The following is an 11,709-nucleotide window of genomic DNA, read 5'->3' on the forward strand; positions in this document are numbered from 1 at the left end:
GTGTGTGTATATTTGACTCTGATATTACAGAGGGCAGCTGAGCAGTGAAACAAGTGAGCAATGTTCAAACATACACATTATGCTGTCTGGGGGTAGTGGGATGGATCCATATGGACTTACATAGTTAGTATAAATTACAGCTCATACAAACTGCAGTCACATCCATGCCTGGCTGTGCTTTATGGTACTGATAAGGAGCTGCTCAACTGTTGTGAGCCCTTGACCTTTCACTTGTCTAGAGTGGTAAGTGTGAAATTTGCGACCAGCAATACTTCAGTGCAATTTCAGAGTACATCAAGATCATGGCAGGAGATAGATGAATCGAACTGGATAGCGTAAGAGCCAACACTGCAGACTTGAAGATCCATGGAGAGATATTTTACAATTCTTGCTACTATAATAAAATTATAGCCTAAAGAGGATTCCCTTTTCAAATGATGATCTTTTACTCTAAAAGAAGAATTTAACCAAAGGACATTTGCCAAATAACAACAATGTACCAATTTATTCTCTTCACAGCTTCCTTTGTGATCAGAAGTTAAAATTACTTTGAAATGGTGAATGAGAACTCAGCTTTGTATATTTAGGAAGGTGTTAATGTGTCTGTTTATCTTCATGATTTTATATCATGAAAATGAATGGATCATAATCTCAAAGTAAGCCAATGATAAGAAAGATTCAAATCTCTGTATTAATTTTCTAGTGGTATGACCCTTAGTATCTTCCACTCCTTGTTTCAGATGGATAGAAGGCCACAGGTCAACAATCTCTTGAGGATGGTATTCCACAGTCTTTTGTTTTCTGAAAAGATAAAGTGTACTACTCAAGAGCATTCAAAGTGTGTTTCACAACTCAATCAATAGTTATATAGGAAAATATATCGATTCTGTATTCAACAGTCAGAAGAGGTGATTATCATTGTGAGTTCTAATACCTAAGCTATTAAAATATCTGCTTTTGTGTGCCAATGTTTCTGTGAGCAGCACCGCTTTCTAATTTCTTATGATCTATCAGCAATTCCTTTGCATTTGGTTTACCTCAATCCCTTGCACCAGTTACTAATTTCCTGCTCAGGCTGATGTTTGATCAGAAACACTTTACTGTGTCCTGAAACATCTCCATTCACTTTTACAGATTCCAGACTCACATAATCATAGAATCATAGAATCAACAAGGTTGAAAAAGACCTCAGAGATCATCAAGTCCAACCTGTCACCCAACACCTCATGACTACTAAACCATGTCTTCAAGTGCCACATCCAATCCATTTTTTAACACCTCCAGGGACAGTGACTCCACCACCTCCCTGGGCAGTCCATTCCAACGGCTAACAACCCTCTCTGTGAAAAACTTTCTCCTCACCTTATTATTATTATTGATGAGTTCTTCTGTACACATTCTTTGAATTCAGAAAGTGAAGTTTGACAACAAAGTAATTTGAGAGTTCACCAGGTACTTTATGCTGTGCTGTTAAAGTACTCTGATATGCATTAAGCCTTTATAATTAATTACTTATCTCCCTGCAAAAGATAGTATTGCTGCTCCCTGTGACAGCACAAGGGGCAATGAATCATAGAATTGTTAGGGTTGGAAGGGACCTCAAGGATCATCCAGTTCCAACCCTCCCTGGCATGTGCAAGGACACCTCACACTAGATCAGGTTGCTCAGAGCCACATCAAGCCTGGCCTTGAAAACTTCCAGGGATGAGGCTTCCACCACCTCCCTGGGCAACCTGTTCCAGTGTCTCACTGCTCTCATGGGGAAGAACTTCTTCCTAACATTCAATCTGAATCTACCCATTTCTATTTTTTTCCCCATTTCCCCATGTCCTATCATTACCTGACACCCTAAAAAGTCCTTCCCCAGCTTTCTTGTAGGCCCCCTTAACACACTGGAATGCCACAATAGGGTTTCCTCTGAGCCTTCTTTTCTGCAGACTGGATATATACTACAGCACAGAAGGTTCCACCTCAACATGACGAGGAACTTCTTGGCTGTGAGGGTCATGGAGCACTGGAACAGGCTGCCCAGAGAGGTTGTGGAGACTCCTTCTCTGGAGACTTTCAAGACCCATCTGGATGCATTCCTGTGCAACCTGTGCTAGATTCTATGGTCCTGCTCTGGCAGGGAGGTTGGACTCAATGATTTCTGGAGGTCCCATTCAACCCCTAACATCCTGTGATCCTGTGATCATTCTAACTGGACAGTATACATGAGTTCTTCAATAAATGTAAGCGGAATCGTAAGTCTTATTCTTGCTTAGTAATCTTGTTCAAAGATTAATGAGCACACTACTGATGGCCCCTAAAAGCCAAATGATATTTGAAAGATAATTAGGGGGAAAAAATGAAACACAAGCTTTCTACTTGATACATAACATATTCTTGCTGAAATTAGCCCCTGTGCACATAAATAAAGGCCAAGTATGACTCGAACTTAGGAATTAATACTATGTTGCCACTGTAGTGACTTAATGTTATGATTTACATTTCTAAATGTCTATGTTTGAGTCCCATATGAATTCTGGAGTGACTGTCAGTCAACAGAATATGTGAAGTGTAGAGTTCAGGTTGAGCCAAAGAGACTGACAATGTCTTAGAATCATGAATGCTATGAGTGTGTTGGTCTAATGCAACTGCTTGGACTAATGTCCCATTTATTCACTCTTCTACATGATGTAAAAAGAACACTTGCATGTAAACTCAATATAGAAAGAAAGCATTACTAAAAATTTTCCTTCCTTATTGACTCAGTTTTTTATATATCATAGAGACTGATGAGTATGAAAAGCTTAGTTATGACAACCTGGAAAAACAAAAAACAAGGTTAAATGCAAATCCAAATATGATTTAGCATGGAAGTTTATTACAATTGTAAAAAAATATGCTTTTAAAAGGAAAAATACTGAATATTTAATACTGCAAATAAGTAGTATGTAGGATCCTGCCTGAGGGCTCTTTGCTATGTTGAGTGGGTTTAATTTAATTTAGAAGGGCTGGCAAAAAAAATAGCATACAGTACACACTTTTCCAATCTGCCAACTTTTTATTACTGTTGTAGAAAAGCAGAAAGGAAGCTGCATAACTAATCTAAAACACTCTCTAAAATAATTTAAATAGGAGCAGAGGTATACAATAGCCACCTTGCAAACAGCGTAGCAGAGAAAACCGCTATGCTGGAGTAGAAGGGAATCCACACACATAAATTTCTCTTACTTACACAAGAAAGAAGGTATCATCATCAAGCCCGCTGTTATTGAGCTACCTGTGTAACAAATAATCACAGAATCACCAAGGTTGGAAGAGAAAATAATACTAAAATCACTTTTCATGCAACATTGTAAACAAATTTGAAATACTTTGCTGTGCTGGAAATGAGCAGACTGCAGAAACCCAGACTTAAACAAAACCAAACCCCAGAACATGCAAACAAAACCAAGCCCAAACCGAAGGTGTTAACCCGCTCAATGATTCCTCCCTAGGGAGAGACTTTTTAGTAATGATAGGACTAGGGGGAATGGAACAAAATTAGAAATGGGTAGATTCAGAATGGATGTTAGAAGTTTTTCCCCATGAGGGGGGTGAGACACTAGAACAGGTTGCCCAGGGAGGTGATGGAAGCCAGAAACCTGGAGGTTTTTAAGGCCAGGCTGGATGTGGTTCTGAGCAACCTGATCTAGTGTGAGGGATCCCTGCCCATGGCAGGGAGGGGTTGGAACTAGATGATCCTTGAGGTCCCTTCCAACCCTAACAATTCTACAATTCTATGATTCAGACTTTCAGAAGTCACAAGTCACATATTTTAGTAAAAGTTTGAATTTTTAGTAGTCTGGTGCTTAAACTTATCTCCATGTCAGTGGAATATTAAAAAAAAAAGCCTCATAGGCTTTAGAAAGCTGGAAACAATTTAGCAAATACTTTCTTCAAGAATTAGAAGGGAAAAACAACAACAACTCTGTAGGTATTGCTTATATTATCACAACTTCCACAAATCTAAAATAGTCTTCTTGTACAGACACAGGAGGCAGATCAAGTCCTTTGTTGGGAACACTGAAAAACTGTGATTCTGAGGTGTGAATAGAATAGAATAGACCAGGTTGGAAAAGACCTTTGAGATCATTGAGTCCAACCTATCACCCAACACCATCTAATCAACTAAACCAGGGCACCAAGTGCTTCATCCAGTCTCTTCCTACACACCTTCTGGGATGGTGACTCCACCACCTCCCTGGGCAGCACATTCCAACAGCTAACAACGCTCTCTGTGAAGAACTTTCTCCTCACCTCCAGCCTAAACTTCCCCTGGTGCAGCTTGAGATTGTGTCCTCTTGTTCTGGTGCTGGTTGCCTGGGAGAAGAGACCAACCCCCACCTGGCTACAACCTCCCTTCAGGTAGTTGCAGACAGCAATAAGGTCTCCCCTGAGCCTCCTCTTCTCCAGGCTAAGCAACTCCAGCTCCCTCAGCCTTCACTTGGTATCACTTTGCATTCTCCCATGCACGTCTTACTGGCTGAAGTTCATCACCAGCTTATGCTATGTAATTTTCATGTTGTTAAGTACAATCAATAAGTAATGCCTGGTCACCCCCTTGAAGTATATTTGCTTTATTCTTGCAACAGAACCTGAAGGACTGGACAGCCTCAAAATTATATTGTGCAGCATAACATCTACAGCATTTTGGAAATACACAAAAGTATGGACATACTTCTAATGACATTTGAGGGACTTCCGAGAATACACTGTGCATCTAGCAATTTAAGAGTGATTCCTTTGGAATCTATGTTAAGAGTTCTGTCTTATTTTTTCACCATCATAAGCAGATAAATACAGATATCAATTACTCTCTATTTTTATCCTAATATTCTTAATAAGGTAATAGTAGCATTTTTCTTCAGCATGCTTTTCAAGTAAAATATTCTGACTTCTTCAGAAGTTCTAAAATACCTATTAGTACTATGGTAATGGTTAGGTCATTGATTCATCACACACAACTAGCTATTCGTACAATTATAGATAAACATCTATGTCTTGATTCACAAATTAAAGGATTATATGCATGCCAGTGAAATGCTGTATGTATCCTGCTGTTGTGTTGTGTAACCCTTTGGGCATTTTCTTTCATAGTCATGGTCAGATTTTATTGTAGAAGTGAACTGCATATATGATTCAAATGGGCTCCAGGCAGATGCTCAGATTTTTCCTGAAAACATATAAAGGCTTCAGGGAAACATCTTCCCTTGGTGATCATAAAAGCACCACTTGCATGTTTCCATATGGAATATCCATGGAACCTCTCTGTGTTCATAAACACAGAGAGAACTGAGAAGTAAAGCTGAGTGGTTCTGGCACCCTAAGGATTTCTAAGATAATAATCATGAGGAGAAGGTTCATGTATACACAGCAATGTGCTTCAGACAATGGAAGATATCTTTCTGTTCTTAAATTCTTGGCAGTGCTCTGTTCTGGGGCTTCACTCTGGTCTGAACTAAAACCAGATATTAATTTGGGGCTTCTGTAATTCAAAATAATCTGCAATTACAAGTTATATAAACGGTTTGGATGAGAATAATTTATTCAGAAACAAACAAAATCCTGCCCATTTATCCATAAAGTAATAGTAGTAGTAGTAGCAAGTACAATGTATGGGAGCATTTCTTAATTTGAAGCAGCTTGTGATTTCACAGCTGTTTCATGGGAGAAATGCAAACCTGATGAAATTATACTAACAAGTTAATTTATAATCACAGAACAACCACTATTAAACTAAAGCTGGTTATGTTTACCTATATTTTCATTTAGGTAGTAGTGATGGTATGTTAACAGTGGGAGAAAGTCCTTTTAAAACCAGTATCTGTCAGCACTGGTGAATGGAGCTGCATTTAATTATCTTTTACATCTAGATCCAGGGTCATTGTAATGGGAAGTGAAATATTCCCCCATTTGTATTGCTGAATTTTGTTTGTTGGTTGGTTTTGTTGGTTGGTTGTTTGGGTTTTTTGGGGGAGGGGGGAGTGTTGTTTGTTTTGTTTTGGTTTGCTTTGGGTTTTTATTGTTGGTTTTTTTGGGTGGTCTGCATTTCAGGTTTTCTGATGGGATGTTCTTTTGGTTTCCTTCTGTTTGCTTTTCCCCCTCCCTGCTTCTATTCTCTTCACAGGTAGAGAATCCATTATATGTTCATGTATTCAAACCCAACATACTTTATCTGTCAGTAAATTCTAGTTTAGAGGCCCAGCTCAAAGTCTTCATTGAGCTTTCTATCATGTAGCCCCCTGAAGAGCAAAGCAAATTCAGTTCCTGTAAATACATTCTAGTACCTTGTGATGTACCATGTGATGCTCAGGACAAGCCTCGTCTTCAACTACTACCGCTTTTTAAAGTGGATTTTCTTTGCCAGACCTCTAATGTGTGTTGTTTAACCCTGCCTCTTCTGTGACTCCTCACTTGAGAAAAAAATGTATTGTGACAAAAGTTCTGTCTCCTGATTTTCTCTCTTAGCCTTTTCTGTAGCTGTTTCATATTTCAATTCTTATTTTCCCTTGTCTACCCATCTGCTTATTTTATCTGCTTCTTCCTCTCTGCTGGATTCTGTACAGACTTCCCATCCCCCTGTCCACTCCTTTAAACTCTCCCCCATAGCTCTGTCTATCCTCTCAGTTGGTGCATTTGTGACCCTTCTGTTCAGATGGAACCCGTCCCACCTATATAGGCTCCATCTGTTCGAAAATGTCCCACAAACCTAAAAGGGGATGGAGGAAGTTCTCCTCTACAGAATTGACGTCACTAGGTGGAATTCTCCTGGGGTTCTGGCCTCGGAGCATCAGTAGCATTTACAAACAATAAAAAGGCTTCTTGCTGAAAGGAATTCCTGAGAACAATGCTACCCCAATACCTACCTATTTGTACATATACTTCTCAGGACCTGATCCAAAGCCTAAGTCACTGGGGATTTTCCACTGATCTCAGTGGACTTTGGATCAAGCCTTCATTTCAAATACATGCAGGCAAAAGGACAGATTTTAAAAATAGCAACTTCTGCCAAGACAAGAGTGTTAATAACTCCAAAGCAATTCTCTTTACTCAAAAAAACCCCCAACATATAGCAACTAAGAAACAAAATATTACAGAGACACTTCTTTGGGAAGCCATTGTTAACAGTATCTTTATGTTTACTGGGGTCTAGTGAAATTAAATCTTGTAGGTATGATGCAACCTTTTGTCAGTGAAGTGATTTTTTGGGTCATTTTCTAAATCTTTCTAGATGTCTGCAGTATGTAAAGTATTAAAGACATGAAAAGCCAGAAGCAGACAAAAGGAAAAAAAACTCCTAAAAAGGGAACCTGCTTTCAGCACTGGTAAAATCTGAACTGTTTTTTTTTTTTCTTTACAGCCTAAGGAGAAATGTTGTACTAGTCTATTGTGTGGGGCAAATCTATTGCTGTTCAAAATAAATGAGGACTGAAATCTGAATTTTGCATTTATGCATCCCACTAAACAAATGTAAAAATGAGAAGGAAGGGTTGAAGATCATTCTTGGCAATTATTCTATTTGATTGCTGAGATGCTCTTTAAAAATTGCTAAAAGACAAGGATCAGAACTGCTCTACACTTTATTTTTGACTAAGGTTCTTTGCAATGATGGTCTCTCCCAGCTTTTTGCAAGGTACAGTAGCTGCAGCTTTGTTTATCTGGCCCCTACACAATATTGTCAGGATGCATTTCCATTTTCCAAGTGACTGCTGCCACTGTGCCACAATCTGTGCTCATTTCTCGAGCAGCTAAACCCTTTGACACTGTGGTTTTTAATTAAAATTACATTAAACTTAATCAGCCAGAAAGAGGCTGCTGTAGAAGGCAGGTTTGATTGCAACCTGCAAAGGGCACTGGGGCTGCCAACTCGCTAAAGATGTGCCGGCAGATGCCAAGCTGCTTGTGTGAGCCCCATGGTCACAGAAATGCTATGAGAGGTCAGTTTTGTCTTCACTTTTTTCTAGCACTGTCACCAAAGTATAATGCGTGACAACTCTTGATAAAGCTCAAGGAAGAGAAAAAAAATAAACATATTGTTAATACAACCAATGTACTTTTATTCATCTCTCAAGTAATTGAGAGTCACAGAAAATGTGCATTTGGCAAATGCTGTTATTTGGTGACTCCTGCAAATTATAGCACTGTGGCTATACCTTGCACATTTAAGAATTAAAATGTGTGCAAGGGGTTATGAGATTGTGATATAAATAGTCCCTCATCTCATCTCATCAAGGTTTTCCCTGGAGTTTCTTTCTTTTTTTTTTGTTCTTGTACTGCAATGAATGAATGAGCAGGCCTAAGAGCGTTATATTGTCAGTCCTTCTTAGTAGAGCTAAGACTGATTTGACTGCAGAAAATAATCAGTTTTTGTCTGAAAATGAAAGTAAATGTTGAAGTAGGGTTTTGGAACCGCATTCATAACCTTTTGAAATATTCCTCAGTAGCATCCCAAAGCAACTGTAGAATTCCTCACACTTTGTAAGACATTGGTATCTGCTAAATGCTTCCCCACATGTGTTGGCCATTTAGTGGGAATCTAAGTATGACTATTTAATAATTCTAATACTTAAGAAAATTAATCCAGCTCTGTGATCCCCCCTGCCCCATCTTTATACCTTTGTTTAGATCTGAACAAATTCATGATTAACTGGAATTACACCAATGATAGGACTAAGATGCATCTCTGAAGCATATTCCCACTGTCCTGAGTTCTGGAATCTAGAGAAGAACAGTGGTTATAGCAATCATGCTTCATGCTTGAAAATGTCCAGCCCTAAGAAATCTTATTGCTTTGAAACTGCTTCTGTATTCTGTACAGGAAGAGGAAAAAAGAGCTCAGGAGCCTTTATGGCTTCTATTATATATGGCTTCTACTATATATTAAGGGAACAGATAACTACTGTGATCTCATGACTACACAAGCTAACAAGAATACAATGTTTCACTTAGTTTTCAGTTGTGTGTCTGGAACTGGAGAGAAAAAGCTTGATGAGAGCAGTCTTAAGAGTCTAGTAGATTTATAATTAGTGAGGGAAGACATCTGGGAAAAAAAAACAACCCCAAAACAAACCAAAACAACAGTAAGAAAGGCTTCCCAGAGACTGAAGTGGTAGGATAGCAAAGTTTTCTTCTTACTACATAGTCAGACATATGACTTATAACAGATGGCAATTACTGTGTTGAGATATATTATAAACTACTTATGAGAGTGTTAATATATTTATTTTCTGACAGTTTAGGAATAATACTAATTAAGTCAATGGAATCACACTGTTCTAGGAGAATCAGGCATTTTTTTCCCCTTCATCTCTTCACTCGGTGAGAAAAGAGAACAAAAAACCAATGCACTTCATGCTTGCTAATTACGTTTGGAGGGAGAAGCAATAAAATATATCAGAAAAAATAAGTTTGTCTTGTGGGACAAAAAAGTATAAAATAGAAGCAATGGAAGTAAGAAATAGTTTTAAAAGTTTGGGCTTTTTTATAGATATGGGGATTTAGGAACAAGCCAAGAACTAAGCAATGACAGTTTCACGATATTATGTCTTAAATGTCTGTGAATTATTTTCTTCCCCTTTATTCTTGCAATCTCCATTGTATTTTCCATTTTTGCCCCACATTATCTTTATGTATACAGGTAATTTTCTTGAGTGTTTGTTTTGTCCCTTCAAAGTATTCCTGCCAATCCAGATTTACCAGATTTGGAGCCAACAGTCAAATATTTCCTTCTATTATAATGTTCTCATACTAAATAGTCTTTCATATTTTAGGTCATCTTTTAAGCTACTTTCGATGTAATGAAGTCTAAGGTAAAGCTGGAGGTAATACTCTTTACTGATTACCCACAAAACTTCACTTGAAATAGTAAGATATGTTGCTTAATAGAAAACAAATAATGGATAATACCATGAAAAGTGGAACCCCTGTGTCCTGGTTTATTGTGGGTTTGTGAGTAATTAAAGCTTCTGTGGCAGGTCTTTCTAAATAGCTTCCCCTGGATTCTCTAGGATCTCATTTTGGTTGAATTTATAGCACAGTCTTTGTATTGTGGATCATAGTCTATCACATAACTCCTGTTATGTGCTGCCCTGTTTTAGGTAGCTTGATGAACTTCACTATTTGAGACCTCCTTGCTGGATTTGATCAAAGTTGGTCAATTGGCTCAGGGAAGGGAGACAAACATACGCATATTTTCTGGGAAATTATGGCAGTCTTCCCTCAGAAAGTGAAGCTAAAAGAGACAGGTGAAAAACAGATCTGAGTGTTTATAGTGATGGACAAAGAGCTCTATAGTTAGAGGAAGATGTAGTACACACACACAAATTCTGCTGGCCTGTGGAATGGTACAAACTTCACTACTTTCAGGAGAAACAAGGGAGTTCAGAATGATGAGTACTACGTGATGGGATAAAGATGGCATACATGGCAAAGGGCAATTTGACATGGGGAATTTTTACCTCCTTGTATAATTGGGAAACCTTAGAGGTGTGATTGAATGAAGGCAAGGGTGATGGATGCAAAAATGATGGCTTCTTAAACTAATGTGTAAAGAACCCTGCCAGGAATGGTTCATGTCTAGATCTAGTCAACCAATGATCAGGCAGTAGGAGCAAATTAGAGTTGAGCCCCTAGGGGTCAAGTGACCATAATCTGATTAAATTTCTTATAATGCAGAAACCAAACCCTATTAAAACAAATATAAAAAGTATGACTTCCGACTGGCCTGCTCTGATGCCTCGTGGAAGAAAGGGACCTTGATGTACACTGGGGAAAGCAGAATGCAGCTCTCAAGTTCAGAGTGTGAGAGACAAACCTAGGCTTAGTTGTGTTTAAAACTTGAACATACCAAAAGAAAAGTAATTTCAGTCATCCTAGTAAATATCCACTCTACCAGTTGTACCAGTTACATATAAATTGTTGGTTTCTCCCTAACTGGAAGAAGTAGAATTGAAAGACAGGATTCATGTGCATATTATTAGCACTGTAAAGACAAGATGGATGTTAATATCATAGTATCACTCATTTGCACCATTAATATATCTCCAAGCTAACCACTGCAAACAGGCAGGGAGCCAATTATCTCATCAACCTGCCCTTGTAAAGCAGGATCTTGTGTGCAAAACAATGAAACACATCTACAGAGTGTAGCAACTGACCTGCAGCTGGTGCGTACTCCAGTGTAGATTCCCAGCTGCCATGGTCCTCAGCTGTTTCCAGGCAGATTAAAACTTCTTATAAGTGTGTACATGGAGCTATAAGACTCCCAAAAAATCACAGGCAGCAAAGCAGGCAGTATAGCTGCTCCAGGGTTTGGGTAAGGACTCACAAGTCCAAACTTGTCCACTGTCCACACAGGAGAAAACGTCATTTTGCCTTGTGGTTTGGATTCAAGCACGTATGAGTCTGAAGTGTATGCAGGTGGCACATGACAGAAGCACCTCTCCTAGAACATCTCCTGCCAGACTGACAACTAGCATGTGCAGAAACCTTCAGCTCATGGTGCAGTCATACAGTGGAAACAATGTAGGTACTTAGGATCTGGTTAAGAAGCAGCCTCTTACACTCTTAGTTAAAATAGTGCCTTGGCATCCAGGGAGGACTGATTGGTGCTTTGAAATAAGAAATTTAAAATGACTACAATGTCTGATGACATAATGCTAAACCATGAAAAATCCTGAAACA

This window comes from Dryobates pubescens, chromosome 4 (assembly GCF_014839835.1).
Source record: "Dryobates pubescens isolate bDryPub1 chromosome 4, bDryPub1.pri, whole genome shotgun sequence".
Classification (NCBI taxonomy): Eukaryota; Metazoa; Chordata; class Aves; order Piciformes; family Picidae; genus Dryobates; species Dryobates pubescens.